This window comes from Prionailurus bengalensis, chromosome B4 (assembly GCF_016509475.1).
Source record: "Prionailurus bengalensis isolate Pbe53 chromosome B4, Fcat_Pben_1.1_paternal_pri, whole genome shotgun sequence".
NCBI lineage: Eukaryota > Metazoa > Chordata > Mammalia > Carnivora > Felidae > Prionailurus > Prionailurus bengalensis.
This window is the reverse complement of record NC_057358.1, coordinates 37,213,989-37,237,776: the sequence shown is the minus strand read 5'-3', so window position 1 is coordinate 37,237,776 and position 23,788 is coordinate 37,213,989. Positions and strand designations below refer to the sequence as shown.

At 45.3% G+C, this 23,788-nt stretch overlaps 1 protein-coding gene across 1 annotated transcript in view; it reads left to right on the top strand.

Moving 5' to 3' along the window:
* The window catches only part of B4GALNT3 (beta-1,4-N-acetyl-galactosaminyltransferase 3), a 102,318-nt gene that overhangs the window by 49,601 nt on the left and 28,929 nt on the right, over window positions 1–23,788 (top strand). The window lies entirely within an intron of this gene.

The window sequence follows — 23,788 nt, the reverse complement described above, 5'->3', positions numbered from 1 at the left end:
CTCTGCCCTGCCCCAGCCTTACAAACGCACTCCTAGGACTGGCCTTCTCTGACTTGAGACTTAAACCAGAGGAAGGGAAGAAACAGACACTCCCCTTCGTCTTGTTCCGCAAAGCCCCCCAGCGGGCTTCCCACACTGCAAAATAGAATAAATCCTTCCTCAGAAAGGAGCCTGGGAGCCAGAGTTCTTTCCTCCCATGCAGCCTGGGGAGGCCGACAGGAGAGTGTGTGACCCAAGCTTGGGTAGAGGTGCCAGGCTCTGAATGCCTCGTAAGGGAGTCGTTCCACTTGGGAAAGTCGTTCCACACACACTCGGCTGGTTTTTTCTCACCCAGCACAGAATCTCTGCCAGGTCCCAACAGGTATTTGAGACACACTTCAAAGGCCCTGCTTTCTCCATCGCTGCCTCCTTTCCAACACCTCAGAGATGATGGACAACTTGTCCTGAGGTCGATGGTCTGGGACACCTGCACCTGCAGACCTTCGGCTGTCCCTTCTTGCCCCCTCCTTAATGGAGCTCAGAGCCCATTTAGGAGTGGGTGGATGGGCTTGCTGAGCAAAAGGGCTGACAGCTGACAAGTACTTTGCAAAATGTAATTGCCTAATAATAAGTGAGCATTAGAAGGAGGCCTGGGGCCACAGTGTTTTTAGGAAACTCATCTGCACTTGGAGGACAGGAGACATGGAGGTTTCCAGGGCAGGAGAAACTCCGGAAGCCACGCTGGATGGGAGGACCGGGAGGCTTCTCGGGGGATTTGGATGATACTGAAACCCGGATATGGGATAGGAGAAAAAATAGCAACTTTGCTCTCAGGAGGGCGTCTTTACTCTCCCAAATGCTGATTTCATCGACCCAAATCAGGTCTCTGCTCCTGTTTGCTGGGACCTATTTTAAGAGAGTCTTATAAATATACAAAGGCGGAAATGCCTGGGTGGGGGGTGGCAAGAGGATGTGGTTCCACTCTGGGACAGGATCTGACTCAAATCACACCTCTTGCCTGGATTCCAGGCTGTCAGGAGGGAAGCCTCCGAAGTGGTGTTTTGGAAGGAGGTGTGAGAGCAGAACTGGATTGTTCTAACTGTGGCCTAGAGAAGCCCTTGACGGGCTGGATAGCTGGGGTGTCCCGCCAATGCCCGAGGGTGCAGGGCAGAGGGGGCGCTGGGGGTGGGGTGGTGAGAGCAGGGAGGAAAGGAACCAGGAAACCTTTCCTCCACACTCCTGGCGAGACTCATACTCGGCCCTATTTCATCCCTTGCTGCAGGATACCTGCAAAATGACTACTTATGTGTCAGTCCTCCCTTATCTGCTAGGTCCCCGAGTCTTCTCTGAAGATAAGACACCTTGTTGGAACATACCTTTGTTTCCCTCAGGGACCTAAAGAGTTAATCTGTTTGTTGGACTGAAAATTCACACATCTTAGAGCTTGGGGGAAATAGCTTAGGCCCTTACCCGGATTTTTCACCCAAGATGACTGAGGAGTCCAGGGTACTTCAGGCCCTTACCCTGACTTTTCACCCAAGATGACCGAGGGGTCCAGGGTACTTCAGGAGTTTGCTGTATGTCATCTCCAAGGCATTCAACACAAGCAAGTTTGGGCAGGGATGGAGCACCCAAAGTGGGGTGCCACCGTTTGAGGCTGAGACGAGGCAGCAAAGGGCAGGGCTCCAGATACCCTCCTGGCAAGTCTCTGAAGAACCAGGAGCTCTGCAAACATTCGCCCAGATGCTGACCTGGTTGCCTGCTGGCCTTGTAAGCAATGGAAATGAGAGGACTATTGTGTCAGCTCTTTGAGAGCTTGGTGTGGCCTTTCTGGGGGCTGGGGGAGGTGAGAGATGGGGGGGTAGCAACCACCCCTGATCCTCCTCAGGTTTCTTCCAGCAGTCAGGAAAGCCGCCTGGTCCTAGGTGGTGGGCAGAGGGTGGGACAGGTAAAGAGAGATAAGCAGGCCCTTTCAAGTGCAAGGCAGACTCTTTTGTGAGCCATTTATCCCGCCTCCTGCCCTAGGGTGCAACGTGAGTCATTTAATCTAATTGGTTTAATAAGTAAACGATCTGGGTACAAAGAACAGGGGGTTGGGTCTGCGAGGGAGGGGCAGTGCTAGCTACAAACCCTACCTAGGCAGCTTTGAAAAGAAACCTGTTGCCTGCTCTCTAGGGATCAAGATAATTAAACGGGGTGGAGATGCTTGGGGGGAAAAGGGAGACTAGAGAGACGCAGGTGTTGGGGTAGAAGGAGAAGTCTGAGGCCTTGAGGGTGTTATTCATTAAAGTATAAAACTCAGTGGTTTTGCAACTGTCCTCATCCTCTAATCTAGAACACTTTTATCATTCCCAAAAGGAACCCAGGACCCATTTAACAGTCACTCCCTATTTCCCTCACCCCCAGCATTGGCAATCTCTAATCTGCTCTGTGGATTTGCCTAGGGTGAACATTTCCTAGAAATAGGATCACACAATATGTGACCGTTTGTGTCTGGCTTCTTTTACTTAGCACAGTGCTTTCGAGGCTCACCCATGTATTGGAACTTCAGTTTTTAAAATCGCTGAATAGGATTCCATAGTGTGAATAGACTATGTTTTGTTTATCCATTCATCAACTGATGGATGTTTGGGTTGTTTTCACTTTTTGACTATTATGAATAATGCTGCTATGATATTTTCATTTCTCTTATGCATATACCAAGGGGTAGAAATATGGTTAAGTCTATGTTTAACATTCCGAGGAACTGCCAGACCGCTTTCCAAAGAGGTCACGCTATTTACATTCTCACCATCAGTGTAAGTGGGTTCCAGTTTCTTTCACATCCTTGCCACTTGTTATTGTCTGTCTTTTTGATGATAGCTCTCCTGGTGGGTATGAAGTGATTCTGTATTTGTTTTGAAATAATTTCTACCTTCTCTTGCCAATTCAGGAAGGTCAGCATTGTCATCCCCATTTCATTTAAAGATCAACTGTTCCAGGGAGGAAAGAAATGTGCTCTAGGTCACAGAGGTGAATTATAAGACGTAAACAGCACACTTTTAAAACTATTGAAGAGATGTCCATGATATTATTGTTGAGGGGAAAAAAGCAAGTTACAGGATAAGATGTGTAGTATAAGCCAATCTATGTTTTAAAAAGACAGGGGTGCCTGGGTGGCTCAGTCGGTTAAGGGTCCGACTTTGGCTCAGGTCATGATCTCATGGTTTGTGAGTTCCAGCCCCACGTCCGGCTCTGTGCTGACAGCTCAGAGCCTGGAACCTGCTTCTGATTCTGTGCCTCCTCTCTCTCTGCCCCTCCCCTGCTCACGCTCTGTCTTTCTCTCAAAACTAAGTAAGCATAAAAAAATTATTTAAAAATGTACATGCCCATCAGATTGGCAAAAATTTTTAAAAGATTAATTGTGTTGCTAATGAAGTTGCTTGGAAACAAAGTTTTAAATAATGTTGGTGACCATGTGAAATTGTTTTCAAACCTTTTTAGAAAGTAATACTCAATTACTGACATTTTAAAAATGCACATTACTGGGGTGCCTGGGTGGCTCAGTCGGTTAAGTGTCCAGCTTCAGCTCAGATCACGATCTCGCGGTTCATGGGTTAGAGCCCCACTTTGGGCCCTGTGCTGACAGCTCAGAGCCTGCAGCCTGCTTCAGATTCTCTCTCTCTCTCTCTCTCTCTCTCTCTTTCTCTGCCCCCCCCCCCAAATAAATAAACGTTAAAAAATGTAAAAAAATGCACTTTACTTTGCCATCTCACTTTGGAACTTGATCTGTAGAAATCAGAGCAGCCATACATGCTTAAAACATTGTTTGGTAACAGTTGGGTGTCTAGCAGGAGGAAACTAGTTTGCTAAATTATGCTATAGCCACACTGTGGAATACTTTTGCAGCTGTTTAAAAAAAAAAATGAATTATGTTTTGACCCAGAGAAATGTCCATGGTACCAGTGAGAAGAGCAGTTCCAGAGTAATATGTATGTAACAAGAACCTATTTTTTATTTTTTTTATTTAAAAAAATTTTTTTTAATTTTTCCAATATATGAAATTTATTGTCAAATTGGTTTCCATACAAGAACCTATTTTTTAAAACAAAAAACTAATAAATTCTATTAGTGTGTGAGCTAGTAGAGAGATATGGAAGATTACTTAACTGTTAACATTAGTTATGGTGGGAAGGGGTAGAAGGAGATGAGATACTTTTTAAAAAATATGCTTCTATAGTTCATTTGTGTGAACACTTGGAATTTGTAGGAAACAAAAGGAACTCTGCAATAGAGTTTGTAATCAAAGCAGAATAGTGAATAGTAACGGACACTGGAACCAGAGACCTTGGGTTCAGATCCTGGCTCTGCCACTTTCAGCTATGTGTCCTTGGGCAAATTACTTAACCTCTCTGAATTTCAATTTCCTCGACTGTAAAAGGGAGATAAGAGATAAAAGGTACCTATCTCAAAGGGTTTTTACAAGAATTAAGAGAGATAATATTTGTAAAATGTTTAACATGTGCTAACACATAGTGTTATTTAGACACATAGTGCTAAATATATTCGCTCTTTGTATTGTTATCTCCAGTATTGATTAAGCGTTATTATCTCCAGTATTTATTAAGGAGATATGCTATTCTCCTTTGATCTTTTTTTTTTTTTAATATTTTTTTTTCAACGTTTATTTATTTTTGGGACAGAGAGAGACAGAGCATGAATGGGGGAGGGGCAGAGAGAGAGGGAGACACAGAATCGGAAACAGGCTCCAGGCTCTGAGCCATCAGCCCAGAGCCTGACGCGGGGCTCGAACTCACAGACCGCGAGATCGTGACCTGGCTGAAGTCGGACGCTTAACCGACTGCGCCACCCAGGCGCCCCTCTCCTTTGATCTTTAGAATAACTCCAATAAGGTAAATCCTACTAATATCACTGTTTTAGAGAAGGAAACCAAGGTTTAGAGATTAAGGTTACATAGCTAGATACCATTGCATCTGCCTGTAGAGGTCGTGCTTTTTAACCTTTGTGTGAAAGTATATGGATACTATTAACAGTGACAGCATTTATTCTACAAGTGTCTACCCTGTGCTCGGCATAATGGACAAAATACATGTGGGAAGAAGATAGATTTTATATATATGCAGGCATAATATGTCAAGTGGTAGTAAATGCTATTAAGAAAGATAATTCAGGGTAAGAGAGAAGGACTAATGGGCTTGGAGTACACAGCATCTGTTGTAGGTAGGATGATCAGGAAGGCCTGATATTTGAGCAGAGACTGGAGTGAAGAGAGCTAGCAGGCTATGTAAATACCTGAGGGAGTGTATTTCAGGTAGAGGAAGTGCAAAGACCCTGAGGTACAATGTACCTGGCATGTGGGACAAGCATTTGGAGCAGAATGGTGGTAAAGAGATAGATGAGACCAGGGCAAGGATTTAATCTGTAAGGCATTCTTAGCCAGGTGGCTGTGTCATTTGTTGTCCAAACTGGGACACGTTTGATAGGAAAAGTGGGTGCTGTTAAGAACACTGCGAGGACAACCAGTGTGAACTTGGTCTGTCCCCAGCAAACTTTACTCATAGGTGATCCAAAGGATCTTGGATTATAATGTGAGTGAGTTGGGAAGACACTGCAGGATTTTGAGCAGGGAATTGACATGGCCTGACTTAACATTTTAGTGGGGTCACTCCTGCTCTAGACTGTAGGGTATGAGGGTGTGAGCTCAGAGACTAGACGAGACCCGATGGTAGGACAGGGGCAGTACAAGTAGAGGAGTCAGAAGTAGGCAGATTTGGGGTTGTTTTTGAAGGTTTGCTGTTTGATTGGGATACGGGGAGAGGAACTGAGAATGGTTCAGATTTCCGACCTGGGCAGTTGGAAGGCTGGAGATGCCATTCACTAAGATGAGAACGATAGGGAGGAGCAGGTTTGGCAGAAAAAGTCAAGACCTGTTAAATTTGAAATGCCTCTCAGATCTCCAAGTGGGGAACGGGAGGAAGTAAATCATATACACAAATGTAGAGTTCAGGGAGGGTCGGAGCTAAAGCTAAGGTGTGGTCCAGTTTAGATGGTATTCAAAAGGACCTGAGGAGATTAGCAAGGGTGGGAATGTAGACAGAAAAAAAGAAGTAGTCCACAGACTGAGCCCTGAGGTAAGTTCTGCCCTGTGTGGATGTAGGGCAAATGAGAATGCATCTAGCAAAAGGATGGAGGGGTGGCCTGTAGGGAGGGGAGTGGGGAGCACTGGGGGTCATAACTTTCTGCTCCATAAATGTCTGTACTGTGATATTGGAGAGGGTGGTGTTCATATGCTACTTTTATTTCAGTAAAAAGCTGCTGGGTTCCAGTCAGGGAACCGGGTGGGGCTTGGAGAGGGCAAATGGAGACAATCCAGGTTGCCCTGTAAAATCGAGGTCTCCTAGTGGCAATGACTTACTTCCATTCCCAGACCCAGCAACTCCACCTGCTTCCCAGAACACTTACTCTGGACCTGACCGCCAGGTTCCTCTTCTCTAAATTCTGGGAGCCTTATTTGGTGCTTCATTTTGGACCATGTCATGTTACCAAACCCCCCCTGCATGTGTCAAGCAGAGTTGTGTCACAGAAAAGGTGCAGGAGGGATACAGGCCTGGGTGTGTGAAAGTCCTGCTCAGCCTGCATTAGCAGCGATGGCAGTGCTGTTGGCCGGGACTCCTTGCTCCTGACCTGGGTTCGCTCCTTTGTTTCCATTTCCTCACTGTAAATGGGTCTCCATAACATTCGTTTTTGTAGAGTTGCAGTGAGGATTAACTGGGACTAAGACTGTGGACTAAGGAACCAAAAAGAACCAATTTGAATCCCAGTCCAGCCATTTACAGAATCTTGAGCAAATCATGTAAACTATTAAATAAATTTTTTTAACGTTTTATTGATTTTTGAGAGAGAGAGAGTGCAAGTGGGGGAAGGGCAGAGAGAGAGAGAGGGGGACAGAGGATCCTAAGTGGGCTGTGTGCTGACAGCAGTGAGCCCGATGTGAGGCTCAAACTCCCAAACCGTGAGATTATGACCTGAGCCAGAGTCAGACACTCAATGGACTGAGCCACCCAGGCGCCCCTCATGTACTCTTTAAACATCAGTTTTATTATTAGGAGAATGGGGAACGTAATACCTTACAGGCTATTGTCCCTTGGAAATGAACCCATATAAAATGCCTGGCAGAGTCAGTAGTTAGTCCGTCGATAACTACTGAGTACCACAAATACTAAAGGTGCCATCTGTTACCCCATCTACATGGAGCAAATGTTTAATTCATTCATGCACTGAAGTAATCTTTCTAACTGAATGATGGGGGGCAGGGAGATGAGACAACTGAACCTCTGAGAGATGAAGGAACTTGCCCAAGGTCACACAGATAGAAGGTGGCAGGGCTGGGATCCAGTTCTAGATCGTTCTGACTCTGAAAATGGTTATTTTTAATTTATTTAGAGAGGGCACAAGGGGTGGGTGGTGGTGCAGAGAGAGGGAGAGAATCCCAAGCAGGCTTTACACTGCCAGCTAAATCTCATGAACCACAGGATCGTGACCTGATCTGAAATCAAGAGTCAGATGCTTAACTGAGCCACCCAGACACCCCAACTCTGAAAATGGTTATTAGTGTAATACTCCATCACCCTCCCAGAGTCAGGCAAAGCAGCGACGTCAGCATACTAGCTGCTCAGTAAATCTAGTTAACTGGCTTCTCATGCAGCTTCCTCTTTCATTTCCCAGGTCTCTCTTTAAAAAAAAAAAAAAAAAAATTTTTTTTTAATCTTAATTTGTGAGAGAGAGAGAGAGAGAGAGAGAGAGCAGGGGAGGAACAGAGAGAGAGGGAGACACAATCCAAAGCAGGCTGCACGCTGTGGGCTGTCAGCACAACAGCCCGTTGCGGGGCTGGAACTCATGAACCAGGAGTTCGTGACCTGAGTCGAAGTCAGATGCTTAACTGACTGAGCCACCCAGGTGCCCCTCCCAGGTGTCTCTTTTAAAGCTTCCTTCCCAATATGAGCTATTTAGTGCACCCATCACAACTCTGATAAACTGATCCAAGAAGCCAATTCAAAATAAATAGCAGACTGTGCAGTCTTTGTGCAAAGCCTGTATCTGTTTTTGTGTGGTGGTGAACTCCAGGGAAACCTAGCTCTTGCCTCAGCCCACTCAAGGGAATATTTGCATCTTACTCTACAACGGACTCTTTGAAAGATGGAAAACATATTCCCCTAAGACCTGGGAATGCTAAACAGTTAATAGATTCCCAAGGGTTTTATGTATTACTGGGATACTGACTGCTATCACAGGTCATTAAATATCAAAGTTTATGCTCAGGAAGCCAAAAAATAATCTAAGTTCTCTGTGTCTCACGTGTCTTGGCCAGTACTCCAAGTAAGCGAAAGTTCCTGAAACCATTTGGTATCACACAGGTAAAATGAGAGTCACACAGATCCGAAAGGTTGAAATATTAAACTGTTAGCGGCACGCGGCTCAGTGGCAATAAGTCTCCCACTTGCTTTTCATCTTTGTAGCTTTCTTACAGCATTGGCTTCTTTTCCAAAGTGCTCTGTTACTTTCTCCTTTATTTGGTAAAGGATTGGAGTAGACTGTCCAATTCCTGGGCAGTTTTAATCAGCTGTCTCTTTAGCTATCCTTGAGTGCCTCTTTGGTTCCCACTAGACCTTGTTGATTTGTTTTTTCATCAAGGGACTTTGAGCCAAATCAGGCACACAAATTCAGGTTGAGTGACTGTTGCTTCTCAGCACAGTCTACTCAGCAAAAAGTGGGTAAGTTGAGCTGCTCACTCAACTTTCAGTAGTGCTCGTGATAATTCTAGGAATGTTTACCCTGTGAGTTTTCTTTGATTTGCCAGGGTGGTCACTTTCAAATTCTTGGCTTCCTCCCGCATCTCCATATGTCCTCTGGGAGGGGGGGGGGGGCGCGGATTTCAAAATATTTGGCCTAGCAGTGATTCCGTCTCCACTTCTAGGTATGGTTTGGGCAGTCACTTCTGTCCAGACATGGTGGTAGGCCTGGATTGGCCTGCTGGCTCGGGCAATGAGTTGTGGAAGAAATTGTTGGGGAGTAGGGGCTGAAGGCAGGCAGGGCGTGAGACAGAGGTCCTTGGAATGAATTTTTATCCTCTGTGCATCTTTAGCCAGCCCTCTTGTTAATCTGGCTACAAATATGCTAGATAGCATTGTATAGATTACTCATGTTTGGCCATTTCACTAGTGAATGTAGCAAAGTTGGTGAGGTTAAGGACAATAGAGATCTGTGAAACTGATAATTTAGTGTCGAATAAACAATGTGACTATTTGGCCTGAGCTTCCAGGAAAGATTAACTGTTTCAAATATTCTGTTGCCTTGGTTACACCACATAGCCTGATTGGGGGTTCAGGAAATTTGGTCACTGACACATCAGATAACCAGTCGACTTAATCAAGTGTTCACTTTCTTATTTATTACACTTTTACCTTTAGACATAGAGCTGGTGCTTTGATTGTATGGGATATAAAAACCGTATACTGAATAGTTTAATCAGCCATCCTAATACTCAATGTTTTCTTGCATTTGTGAAGTTACGAGGAGACTGGTAGAGATTGTATGGTATTGATGGTATGATCATATGGTGTTATGACCAATAGTGTCTAAGCTAAAGTATATATTTTAGTAATTACACTGCAGTCCAGGGAGCAGATTCTTATTTTGAAGGTAGAAAACAAATATCAACTCAGCTATTGGTGCTCCTAATTAGCCTTTTTTTTTTTTTTTTTTACCAAGTCTAAATTTCTTTCTATTCCCAAATATACTTGTACTTGTCCATTTACTTTAATTTTTTAAGTTTATTTATTTTGAGAGAGAGAGAGAGAGAATGTGCGCAAGTGCACGTACACGAGTGGAGGAGGGGCAGAGAAAGCGGGAGAGAGACAATCCCAAGCAGGCTTCTTGCTGTCAGTGCACAGAGCCCAATGTGGGGCTCGATCTCATGAACCATGAGATCATGACTGGAGCTGAAACCAAGTATAGGACACTTAACTGACCGAGCCACCCAGGCTCCCGTTGTCCATTTATTTAAAAAAAAATTTTTTTTAATGTTTATTTACTTTTGAGAGAGAGAGAGAGACAGAGTGTGAGTGGGTGAGGGGCAGAGAGAGGGAGACCTAGAATCCGAAGCAGGCTCTAGGCTCTGAGCTGTCAGCACAGATCCTGACGTGGGGCTCAAACTCACAAACTGCAATATCATAACCTGAGCCAGAGTCAGACACCCAACTGACTGAGTATCTAGGCGCCCCTCCATTATTTTAAAAAGTAGTTGTTAATCTAGAGAAAAGAGCATTTTTTCCTTCTATGTAGAGTGTTAATAGCATGGCAAAGTAGTAGTTAATGTGCTTGTGGATATATCTACATATTTAGGTTGTAGACTGAGCCATCTAGGCGCCCCTCCATTATTTTAAAAAGTAGTTGTTAATCTAGAGAAAAGCATTTTTTCCTTCTATGTAGAGTGTTAATAGCATGGCAAAGTAGTAGTTAATGTGCTTGTGGATATATCTACATATTTAGGTTAAGTATTTTTCATAATTAGAGAACAAAATATAATAAAAACAATAAAAAATATTTCATTAAGGGGCACCTGGGTGGCTCAGTTGGTTAAGCGTCCAACTTTAGCTCGGGTCATGATCTCATGGTCCATGAGTTTGAGCCTCGCATCAGGCTCTGCACTGGTGGTGATAACCTGCTTGGGATTCTGTCTCTCTCTCTCTCCCTCTCTCTGTCTGTCCCTTCCCCACTTGTGCTCTCTCTCTCTCTCTCTCTCTCTCTCTCTCTCAAGGAAAAAAAAAAGATATTTCAATGAAATCCATTAGTCATTTATTGAACATCTTCCATGTTTAAGCCTGTGCCTACAGGTCAAAGGTGTGACAGCCTCTGCTTCCGAAGAGCTCAGAAAGCCTTCTTTATACAATCAGATTCTAGATTTAGAACAGCCTGGACCCAAACTAAACTAGCAGGCTCTCAGATACTCAGAGAAACTTGTTCCCCAGGTTGTCTCTTTAGACCACAACCCTGTTTCCACAAGAGGGGCTATGCTCAATCCTAGGATTCCAAATGACAAAATGCTACATTCCACCTCCTTCCCCCACCCAGTACTGCTTGTGTGTCCGTTCATCAGGTTCATAGCCTGGGGACAGTCTCACACTTTAGCAGGTTAGTTATGTGGTCTGAACTGAAGACTCCTGATCCAGAAGAGAGGACACCTGGGTTCCAGTCCTGGTTCTGTCTCTAGCTTGGTTTGCGACCTCTGGCAGTGAACCCAGTCTTCAAGCCTTCAATGCTCTAAAATGCAGAATGTTGGGACACCTGGGTGGCTCAGTAGGTTAAGTGTCTGATTCTTGATTTCAGCTCGGGTCATGATCTCACAGTTTGTGGCTTTGAGCCCTTCATCAGGCTCTGTGCTGACAGTGCAGAGCCTGCTTGGGATTCTGTCTCTCTGTCTCTCTCTGCCCCTCCGTCTCTCTCTGTCTTTCCTCTCTCTCTCTGCTCCTCCCCCTCCCCTGCTCCTGCAAGCCCACACACCCTCTCTCTTTCTCTCAAAATAAATAAACTTAAAAAAAATGTAGAATGTTGGGGCTCGCAATGATGATTTATAAGCTTCCCCACGCTATAACACTTCTTACATTCATTCTCTCTTTTTTTTTAAACTGAGGTTAAAATGAATTTGATGGAGTATTGCTTTCAAAGGCTCTGACGAATGATTGCTTTACCTCTCATTCCAAGAAATGTGTTTTCAACATTGTCTCTCTGTATGAGTCTGGAACTTTTCCTGAGGATATTCTAAATAATCAACTCTCCCATCTTTTACATATTCTGTAAAGTCTCTTAAGTATTGGAACTAACTCCATGTGTCTGTGTCTCTAATACTTTCAGCTATATCTGCATTTTATGTGCCCCTCCTTTAAAAATATAATGACTCTCAGACAAGTTCCATTTTTGTTTTAGGAGTAACAGAGGCGTCTGGCTGGCTCCATCCATATAGAGCATGCGGCTCTTGATCTCAGGGTAGTGAGTTCAAGCCCCATGTTGGGCATGGAGCCAACTTAAAAAAATTTTTTTTTTAAAGGAATAATAGTCAATTGTTCAGAGTTCAGCTCTTTTCACATGGAAAGTTTGTAAAATCCCCATTATAAGTCTGCCCCCTTCGTCCCACCCTTCCACCACCACGACACCCCTGCCCAAGCTAAAACCACTCAGATTCTCTTTCCTGGGAATTTGAATTCTGAGCAGAGACACAGAGAACTGTTTGGAGCAGTCATGGGTTGGTTACTGAGATTCCAGTCACTACCCTGGTTCTTGGCCTTTCTGGGGGCTGGTGGTGTAGTTTTCTCTTTGATTCTGTGAGCTATTCTCCAGTCATTTCCAGAATTACTTTTGGCCTAAGTTAGGAAAGAAGAGAGGGAAGGAAGGAAGATAGGCAGGTCCATGATGCTAACTAGAACAAGGTATAGTGAAGGACCAGTTTTTCCAGTTTTTGTTTTTAGTTCCCAGTCTGTCACTGACTGATGTGGTCATACTACATATTGCCAGGATGCAGCATTCAGAACACCCAAAAATGATCTATACCATGTTCAGTGAGATGACTCCACTATCCTATATTGATGTTCCAGCAATGTCAGATTGCACTAAAAGGTTCTAACTGCTTACTCAAAGTTTCTGTACCTATCTCATCGAGGACTAGCATTGGTACTGAACTGGAGTTTCTAGGAGACCAGGGAACTTAACCTCTGTCTGAATCCAGGAGGTGTTGAAATTGCCCATTTCCACATAGGCAAGTGAACTAGGACAGTTGCTGGGTAAAGCCCTACTGTGGGCCCACTCAGAAGTTCTGCTTTTGCCCCTAACTTGTTGGCTGGGATTGCTCCAACCTGATTCCATCCACCCACCCACCCACCCTTCCTCCTCCTTCCACTCACTGTCCCCAGACTTCTTGTATTCTCTGTCAAACAAGAAGTTTGCCACCATGTTTCTACTGAGAAGATAGCAGCATGCCCCCCCCCACCCCCCCCCCCCCCCCCCCACCCCCCCCCCACCCCCCGCCTTGGCCTGTCTCTGGAAGAATGGACAAAGGTTTTAGCAGTTTAAAAGAGAGTGCCCTGGAGTGCCTGGGTGGCTCAGTCAGTTAAAAGTCTGACTTAACTCAGGTCGTGATTCCACGGTCGGTGGGTTTGAGCCCTGCGTTAGGCTCTGTACTGACAGCTCAGCCCAGAGCGTGCTTCAGATTCTATGTCTCTCTCTCTCTCTCTCTCTCTCTCTCTCTCTGCCCCTCCCCCACTCACACTCTGTCTCTCAAAAATGAATAAATGTTAAAAAAAAATAAATAATAAATAAAAGACAGTGCCATATGAAAAGAAAAGAAAAGAAAGCAGGGACTCAGATACGTGTACATCCATTTTCATTGCAGTATTAGTCACAATAGCCAAAAGGTGGAAACAACCCAAATGTCCATTGACAAATGAATGGAAAAACAAAATGTCTGTACATTCAATGGAATATGGTTCACCCATAAAAAGGCCGGAAATTCTGTCATGTGTTGCAACATGGATGAACCTTGAAAACATTATGCTAAGTAAGCCAGACACAAAAGGCCAAATATATGATTCACTTACATGAGGTATCTAGCATAGTCAAATTCACAGAGACAGAAAGTAGAATGATGGTTGCCAGAGACTTGGGGGAGAGAGGAATGGGGAGTTAGTGTTTAAGGGGTACAGAGTTTCAGTCTGGAAAGAGCAAAAAATTTTGGAGTTGATGGTAGTGGTGGTGGTGGTGGTTGCATAACAATGTGAATGCACTTAATGCCCCTAAGCTATACACTTGAACATGGTTAAGATGGTAAATTTTATGTTAATTATGTTTTACCATACACACATGGAGATTTGGAAATTACATTTTTGAAAGAGAGAAAGAGGGCCTAGGAGAGAGCTTTCTTAGAGGTAGCTTTGGGTTCTTGACACATATGACGTTGTGAGTGCCCACAGGTGTTGAGACAGCCTTCGGCTGGTTCGCTTCTTGGAACATCAGGGCCAGTGTCTGTCAGTTCATTCAAGCCCTAGTCCAGAGTTGTGGCCAGAAGACACCTAATTAGTTCTGTGATGATCAACAGGCCAGGCCCCTCCTGTAGCCCTCGTCATTCATTCATTCATTCATTCATTCATTCGTTCATTCCACAGGCATCAAGTGCCTGATCTCTACAATGGGAATATAAAATCAGGCCCAGGTAGTGTAACCCCTCTCTGAAGCTGGGAAACAGCTAATTTCAACTGATTTATACGGAGGGAGTATAATAATGAACAAGACCTAGTTCCTGCCAGCACAGTGCTAATTTTCAGCCCTTTCCTCAACTGGGCTCAGTCAGAGTGCTCCCTGTAGGCCACTGAATGCCAAGCAGTCACAGATGAGCACTGTGCTGTGGTGCACAGCCTTGAACAAGAATCAGAGGCCTAGGCTCTAGCTTGGCCTTAGCACTGGCTTCTGTTTGACATTACACAAATCTGTTAATCTGTCTGTGGTCTCTGTGGCCCCTCAGCAACATGGAGATGCCTCACGGGGTTGGGATAAAAGTAAGAACAAGACCAAGAGTGTGAAAGAGCTCTGATATATAACATTAGATGGGTTGGTGGGGGGTGAGGGGTGGGGGTGGGGGGAATGAATAGCTGACGCAGGGGTGGGGCAAACACACAATTCAGGCCTCTGCCGTTGGTCGGTCTAACCTGTGAGGTTCCTTGACAATGATGTTTTGTGGAAAGGAGGAAAGTAGGGTCCCCACATTCTTTTCTGGGAGAGCAGAGTTACCGTCACCCATGCCCTCTGTGTCCTATTCTTTGCCTCTTTTTCCCCCAAACAGGTTACAACCAACCTCAGCTTGGCTTTAGTAAGTCACCTTCATCAGCCCTCCCAAATCCAGCAGCTGGCAGCCCTTCAGATCAGATAATGTATCTGATGCATTTTCAGCCCTGGTGCAGAAAACAGAAGGGGCTCAACAAGGTACATAAAAGAGTGTTATTATTATTATTATTATTTTAGGTTTATTTATTTATTTGAGAAAGACAGAGACAGTGCAAGTGGGAGAAGGGCAGAGAGAGAGAGGGAGACAGAGAATCCCAAGCAGGCTCCAAGCTGCCAGCACAGAGCCTGATGCGGGGCTCAAATTCACGAAAACTGTGATATCATGACCTGAGCCGAAACCAAGAGTCAGACGCTTAACCCACTGAGCCTCCTAACTGCCCACGGCTTCAACCTTCTTATCTGTAAAATGGGAATAATTAATACCTACCTCAAAGGATTGTTACGAAGGTGAAATAATGCATTTCAAGTGCTTAGCACACAGACTGGCCTGAACAAATGCATGGATATTAGCTATTGTGGTTATCCTCTGTTAAATGCACAGGGTGTACTAACCTGTTCAGTGGGTGGAGTGGGTTAAGGCATGGAGGAGGGCTCTGTAAACAGTGTTATTCCCCTCCCAGCTCCCTTTTGGCATTTATGCAGCAATCTTCATAATTAACATCATTATTATCAAATATTCCCACTTCTCCCCTCTTGTCTCATTAGCTGGCTGGATGGGGCTTGCTCTTCTCTTTTTCAAAGCTCTTCTTCCCTCCCAGTCTTTCTTCCAGGCTTTGTTTTTTTCCTTCTGGTTTCTACTTTTTCTTTCTATAACACTTTCTGTGTGCCGGAAGGTCCTCCAAGACCTTTAACTACGGAAACCACCCCTCCCCTCAAGTAGGGATGGGGCCACCTCCACCCATTCAGAAAAGAGATCTTGGGATCTGGGATCTTGGGCCTCTACTGCTCCCCCCTCCCACCTGAAAAGAAGTAGAAGGAAGAGCTCGGCCTTTTGACTGGCTCCTGGGCTGTTGTCCTCACTGTTGGGGCTTCCATAGGCAATATCAGATCTTCAGGTGCATCGTGGGGATATTTCTGCTGAAACTACTCCATTGTCTTTTTACAGAACCAGGGTTTTCCTATACCTGTTCTGCTTCTCTTGAACTATTTGGGACCCTGACGGCCATTTCCCTTATCCCAGAATAGTTTGCAGAGCGTTTCGCCTGAGGTTTCTACAGGTCTGGAAAATCATCAAGCAACGTCATCTCATTCACATCCAGTTAGCCTAGCTGTCTAGTGTGGGTCTGTTTGCATAAAGCAAAACTGGCTTGTGCATGCCCTGCCTGTGCACACAGGTGTGAGCGCCAGGACACAGACCGAGTCCACAGACATGTTGGTCCTCATGTCTCAGTTTGTACCTTTCTTTTTTTTTCTCTCTTTTAAAAAAAAATATTTTATTTATTTTTTCCCCAGCCCCTAAAGATTTTATTAAAATTTTTTAAAAGTTTATTTATTTATTTAGAGAGAGAGCAGGGGAGGGGTAGAGAAAGAGAATCCAAAGCAGGTTTGTGCTGTCATTGTGGAGCTCAACACCGAGCTCAGTCTCACAAACTGAGATCACGACCTGAGCTGAAATCAAGAATCAGAGGCTTAACCCACTGAGCCACCCAGGTGCTCCTATAGATTTTATTTTTTTAAGTAATCTCTACACCCATCATGGGGCTGAAACTTACAACCCCAAGATCAAGAGTCACACACTCCACCAACCAAGCCACCCAGGTGCCCCTCAGTTTGTACCTGTCTATGTATTGCAGTAGTTAGCAGAGCTCTGAGTATATAACAAGTGCTCAATACACGCCTGGTGATTTGTTTGTTCACTGATTCATTTATTCACTCTTTCCCAGCCTGCTAATTGCTTACTCTTTCTTGAGCACCACGAACTTCTGTGAAATGCAAGCTGGTGCAGCCTCTCTGGAAAACAGTATGGAGGTTCCTCAAAAAACTAAAAATAGAACTACCCTATGACTCAGCAATCGTACTACTAGGCATTTATCCACGGGATACAGGTGTGCTGTTTCGAAGGAACACATGCACCCCCATGTTTATAGCAGCACTATCCACAATAGCCAAAGTATGGAAAGAGCCCAAATATCCATCAATGAATGAATGGATAAAGAAGATGTGGTATATAAATATACAATGGAGTATTACTCGGCAATCAAAAAGAATGAAATCTTGCCATTTGCAACTGTGTGGATGGAACTGGAGGGTATTATGCTAAATGAAATTAGAGCACGACAAAAATCATATGACTTCACTCATATGAGGACTTTAAGAGACAAACAGATGACCATAAGGGAAGGGAAACAAAAATAATATAAAAACAGGGAGGGGGACAAAACAGAAGAGACTCATAAATATGGAGAACAAACTGAGGGTTACGGGAGGGGTTGTGGGAGGGGGGATGGGCTAAATGGGTAAGGGGCACTAAGGAAATCATTGTTGCACTATATGCTAATTTAGATGTAAATTTTAAAAAATAAAAAATAAAATTAAAAAAACATAAAGTACAGAATCAGAAAAAAAATAAAAAGTTAAAAAAACAAAAATATAACATCAAAATTTTAAAAAATAAATAAATTGAAAAGAAAGGTTAAAAAGAAAGAAAGAAAGAAAGAAAGAAAGAAAGAAAGAAAAGAAAGAATCCAGGAAGGGAAAGGATTGTCCCACATTTTCCTCCACGTTCAGAAGCTTGTCTGTGTCCTCATCCAGAAAGACTGGAAATGACAAGCCTAGTGGCTTCTGTCGTGATCTGAGGGATCCTAAGACTACCTAAGTGGCCCTTGTGTAGGTACACCAGAGGGTGAAAACACCTCTTAAGTTGGCTTGGGCCAGTCTTAGAAGTCCTGGACCCTGTTACCTCTAGGTTTTCCTGAAACCATCCCATTTCATCAAGGGTCTTCAGTCAAAATTCCTCCTGGACGGAAATGTGTTTGTGGCTGTAATTGTCCTGTCGACACTGACTAGCAAATGGGGGCTTAAATGTTGTGGGGGTTTTTGTTTTTGTTTTGTAATAATGATGATGACGATATCCTAGAGGTGCCTTGGGACCTGGCCAAACCTTCTGGGGCCTCTACTGATCAAACCCATAGCTTGGGGAACGGAAAGTTACGGGCTGGGCTGTGTACAGACAGACTCTACATTCCCAGAGCAGCGGCAGCATAATAGAAAGGGCATTTGCCCTCTCTATCTCCTCTCCTCATCTACCCCCTTAGAGTTTTATGCTTGAATCTGGATGTTTGAGTGAACAGGAAGTACTGGCAGCAGAGCTGAAATATACAAGTACATATTTGGCACAGCTCTGATGCCTTCTTTTGCCCCCCCACTTTAGGTGGCACCCAACAGGGCAGTAGGTACAGTCCCTTGCATCTTGCTGGCAAGCCTCAACCTGCCAGCAGCCAAAACCATTACAGCAGCTCAGGTGCTAGCTTGGCAGGAAGCTTGGGAGCAGCTGGCTGTTCTGGTTCCTGAGCTCGGCTCTAAGCAGCAGCAGCTTGGCAGTGGGGGTACAGGGCAGTGGGGGAAGAGGCTCATCAGGCCCTACCTGTATCTATCTGCTCACCAAAGAGGAGCTAGGGAGACACTGGGACCCCACCTCTCTCCTCTCCTCATTACCTGCCCCTCCCCAGCCCCACCACACACCTGTGCTGTGAGGGAGACTGAGACAGACTGAGCAAACCACTTGTAATCTTCCTCTGGGCCAACCCCTGCTTGCCGACACAAAGCTGGATTGTTTTTCCTCATGTTGGGAAGGAAGAAGCTCAGAAAACAGGAAGAGGGGAGCAGGCTTATGTACAGATACATCTATGTCCAATTCTCAGCTGTTTGGGGATATTTGGGTCTCCACACTCCCTCTTGCTTTTCTTTGGCTTATATGGAGAGGTGTTAGTGGCCAGGTTAGAAAGAGAAAGGAAATAGTCTGGGGAGCGGGGCTTGGCAGGTGGGGTGGTGAGGCAGAGATAATTAGGGAGGGGATAGTTTGGTGATTAAATGAGTGTCTGACACCAGGTGATAATGATGGTGGTGGAGGTGGATGGAAATTCTCAAGTGTATTCAATAGAGACTAGTGGAATTAAGGACACAGCCTTTTGTCCTCAGTTCAAATACTGGTCTCTTTCACTACCTTTGACTTTCAGCAAGATTTTTAACCTCTAAGCCTTGTTTTCCTGTAGGCTTGTATTAAATGCAATTTTCTATATTTCACTTAATATAAGTATATATATGTATATATGCCTCCCACACAAATGTTGACTGATAAGGTTACATTAATAATAAGTTCTCTTGCATTGGTGTCATGGGCTGGAAAGGAAAGATTAAGCCTCACAGCTCTGTCTCTGCCGCTGGAGCTTTGTGTTGGCCTTAGAGACTCCCTCCCAGGTGACAGTCCCTGGTTTCATCCCTGATTGTGCCACTGCAAGTTTCTGGTAGGGTCCAAGCCCTGCTGGCTTCTAGCCATAGCAGCTTTGTTCTGCTGAGGACATGTGACTGGCTCTCAAGTGTACTCCAAGGTCAGAGCTACAGTCTTGCTTTTTTTGTCCTAGGACTCAGTGCTGGTTGCTGGCATTTATGGAACTGTGCCCTGGGTGTCATGACCTCTTATTCCCTTGGCAACCTCTTGTTCTCTGGATTTCATCACCTTTTCTCTGCACAGACGCTGGGCATGTAAGCAAAGTTGCTGCATTCACCCTGGACCTTTGGGCCCTTTACATCTGGTGGAGCCTGTGGGACCAGCCCTCCTGGCTCTTCCTTCAGCTCCACCTTCCCACTGGCCTAGAGGGGGGTCAGTCTTCCCCTCTTAAAAAAGTGTTTTAGGGGCACCTGTGTGGCTCAGTCGGTTAAGCGTCCGACTTCGCTCAGGTCATGATCTCGCGGTTCGTGAGTTCAAGCCCCGCGTCGGGCTCTGTGCTGACAGCTCAGAGCCTGGAGCCTGCTTCGGATCCTGTGTCTCCCTCTCTCTCTACCCTCCTCCACTCACACTCTGTCTCTTTCTCTCAAAAATAAATAAACAAAAAAAAAGTGTTTTAGTTCAGCAAACATGCTAGCCCTTTTCGGCAGAGCCCTGCCCAAGGCTGGAAATGGAGCTTCAGAAATCCTATTTCCATTGACCCTGCCTCTTTTAGACATTTACTCTCAGCTCCGCCTCTCCTGTTGACACCCAGCCGACGCTCTCCATCTTAGTAAACAGCAGCTCCGGCTTTCTAACTGTCCAGGTCCAAAAGCTTCAAATCATTCTGGATTCCTCACCTCATATCCAATCCATGAGCAAGGCCTGTCAGCTAGACTTTCAAAATCTATCCAAAATCTTCCTGAGCAGCGAGGGACTTCCTTTCTTCCTGGCGTAAATGTCCCTGTTGACCATATGACATATTGCCAAGAGAGGCCAGAGGTCAGGAGAAATGAATGCAAGTTTCAGATCTGCAACATCGTGATGGGTAGTAAAATAATAGGCTGCAACCTGTTCATTGCTTATTATGTTCCAAGTACTAAGTCCTTAAGGTGGATTATCTTATTCACTGTGTGACCATGGACTGATGACTTCACCTCTGTTTCTGTTGTTTCATCTCTAAAATGAAGAGGACAGCAGTCCATGGGGAAGCTGTGAGGATGCAGTGAAATAATATACGTGACAGTCTTTGAAAAAAGCAGCAAGGGATATATGTATCCCATATTTTTCTCAAAGAGCCAACATGATCATCTTCAGGCCTTTGAAGAGTTCACATTGCATAGAAGAGGGATGTTGGCAAAATTCCAGCTGATGGTGAATTTGATAGCCCAGCTTTGTGAGGGCAGAATGTGAGGCCCATGGTGGTGCTTTATCTGTCACCTGAGATCGGGGTGTCTGTCTCCTGGCACAAATGTGACACCTGCTGCAGGGGAAACAGGTCCTGGCAGCTGGCACTCTGGGAGGAGAGGTCTGGCCAGGAGCAGGAGGAGTTCACTTATCAGAAGGCAAGTGACAAGTGTCAATAGTTAAATCAGCACATTCTTTAGATCCAAGTTCCCCCCCAGGGGGCAAATCAATGTCTGGGTATCCACTAGCAGGGTTAATACAGAGGCAAAGGCATGGGAAAAGGGATTGCCAAATGGCCAGCACACAGCCCAATGCCTGCTATGCCCTTGGTGGATATTAATGGAGGGAAGGATGGGCAGTGGGCGGGGAACAGAAGGTAATACCCAGGAAACAGATGCAGTATTATCCGTTGTTCCACTGCCACTGAGTTCCTGCTGGCCCACATCCTGCTTGCTTCTCTTACAAAATTGTCCAGGGCCTTGAACTTGTATATGACTTCCAGGTCCCAAACCCCAAACTCATTGAGGAAGGAATGCTTGTTGAGTACTTACAGTGTGTCAGATTACTTGCTCAAGCAGTCAGTCACCATTTATAAGCAGTAGATAGACAATTGGGTCTGACCCCTGCTTCTCTTTCTCCTATACTCTGAAGTCAGCAAAGGGAATTTTCTATTCCTGAGCTTACTAAAGCTTGGGCTGTTGACTGCCCCATCTCTAAGTATCTCAAAGCCATCCCAACACCTGTGACCAGGGGCAGGGCCTGGTTGGGTTTAACCTTACTGATCCATCCCCTTTCCCACAGTGGATTTGTCCTTGCTCACTGAGAGAACCACCTCTTACCTTCTTTTACAGAGACATAGAGCCAGACACTAAAGGTGATAAAGGCAGATTTTATTCAGTACATCACGATATAGGAAAGAGACCTCAGGAGAGAACTGAACTCAATTCCCAATACAGCAAAGGCAGCGGGAGGTTTATAGCCAGCATGCAGAGTGAGGGCGGCAGGAGATGGAAAATTACTAAGGGGGAGACATCAGGGTAGGGGGGTTCTTGCTAAAGGCAGGCTGAGAACTTATATATCAGGGATCGGAGATGAGGAATTGATCAGTTATCAAGGATAATCAGATATCAAAGGTGGGGGAACTCCTGATAAAAAGACTTAATGGGATTCTTGGGGCGCCTGGGTGGCTCAGTCGGTTAAGCGTCTGACTCGATTTCGGCTCAGGTCATGATCTCACGGTCATGAGAGTGAGCCCCAAGTTCAGCTCTGAGCTGGGCATGGAGCCTGCTTGGGATTCTCTCTGTCTCTCTGCCCCCCGCCCCCCCGCTCTTGTGTACCCTTTCTTTCTCTCTCTCTCTCTCAAAAACAATAACAAAAGATTTCACAGGATTCTTCCTAAACACTGGACTGGGCCACCAAGGACAGGGCCCAAGGAAGAGGCCTACTCAAAAGGAGGGCTCAGAGGAGCCTGTCCAAAATTTGGTCAAGGAATCTTCATTGCTTCCCAGCAAATGCCAGGACAGGGCATTCTGAAGACCCACAATGATAGTTCACTGATTTCAGGTTAAGTTGTCTCACCTTTGGTGTGACTTCCAAGAGTCAGAGAATTTTCTGGAACTGAAAACTAGTCTGAGAAAGGATGTGCATTTGAGACATACTGTAACTCACATCACTAGGGGAAGTACTGTTTTTATTAGTATTTCCTCACAACTTTGTCCAGAGGTAGATGGCTTTTCATTCTAAGAACAAAGTCAAGGAAGAGATGACCCAATCATTCAAAGGCAGAAGCAAGGACTGCCCACCCCTCCCCACAGTGTGACTCACTCCCCACCCAGGCACTGAAGCTCCCCAGCCACCAGCCAGCCACTCCTTGAGCTTGGCAAGGGATCGGGCTCTTAGATTAGTTGTGTCTGAGTTGGGATTAACAGATGAACAAACAGCTCTCTCCTGAGCTCATCCAGAAATCTAGGGTGTAGGTCTGGGAGCATTCTTTCTCTTCCTCCCTCCCATAGCCTCACCTCACTTCACTGGCCCCAGAATCCTGCTTCCTCAGAACATCCCCCTGCACTGAACTAGTCTGACCTGTTCCTGACTGCCAGCTGGCCAACCATGGAAACAGGAGAGACCTTGATGGCAGAGGGATAAACCTGCAGAAGTCCCCATAAACATAACATGAGCAGAGGTTTAACGTCTGTGCAGAAACCCCGAGACACAGATCCCCAGCTGAGGCCTCTGCCCCTGGGACTCTTTCAATGTCTGTGCCAAAAATGCCCACAGGAGAAAATGCTGGCTTTTGAGACAGGGAGGCTCTGTGTTCTGATCCTGGCTTCAAAACAACTAATTCTGGGGGCCTCCCAGGTGGCTCAGTCAGTTAAGCGTCTGACTTTAGTTAAGGTCATGTCATGATCTCATGGTTTTGTGGGTTTGAGCCCCGTATTAGGCTCTGCACTGACAGTACAAAGTCTGCTTGGGATTCTCTCTCTCTCTCTGCCGGTTCCCAACTCTCGGTGTCTGTCTTCTTCAAAATTAACTAATTAAAAACAAAAACTAACTCTGTGACTTTAAGCTCTGAGCTGCTCTTCCCCATCTGTAAAATGGAGGTAATCAGACCTGGCATATCTCACAAGATCCCAAAGGGCCACACCAAACATAACTATAAGAAAAGCATCCCCCCACCCACCGCAATCTCCCTGCTAGAGTCAATTACATAAACACTTATGCAAAATGTTGATGTCCACCTTCTGCCTGCGCCACATTCATAGACTCTGCTCTTTTCTCTCTGTCTAGTTTGCTGTATCTCTACTGGTGCTCACATAGGGGTTCCTATGACACTTCTGCTTTGGGCCAGCTATTGGCTCCCAGTGGTCAGGGACCGTGAGTCTAACTTCTTTTGTGCAGCACCCACTGCAGTGTCTGGGAGCATCTTGATAGAGCTGTTAGAGAGAGAGTAGTAGCCCACTGGGAATCTGAACGCTTGAGTTCCAGGCTTAGCCTTGTTGCTATTTGGTGAGTGAGCCTAGAGAAGTCATTTGACCAGCTGGGGTCCCATTTTCCTCATCTGAAATGATGACCAGATGATCTTGAAAGCCTCTG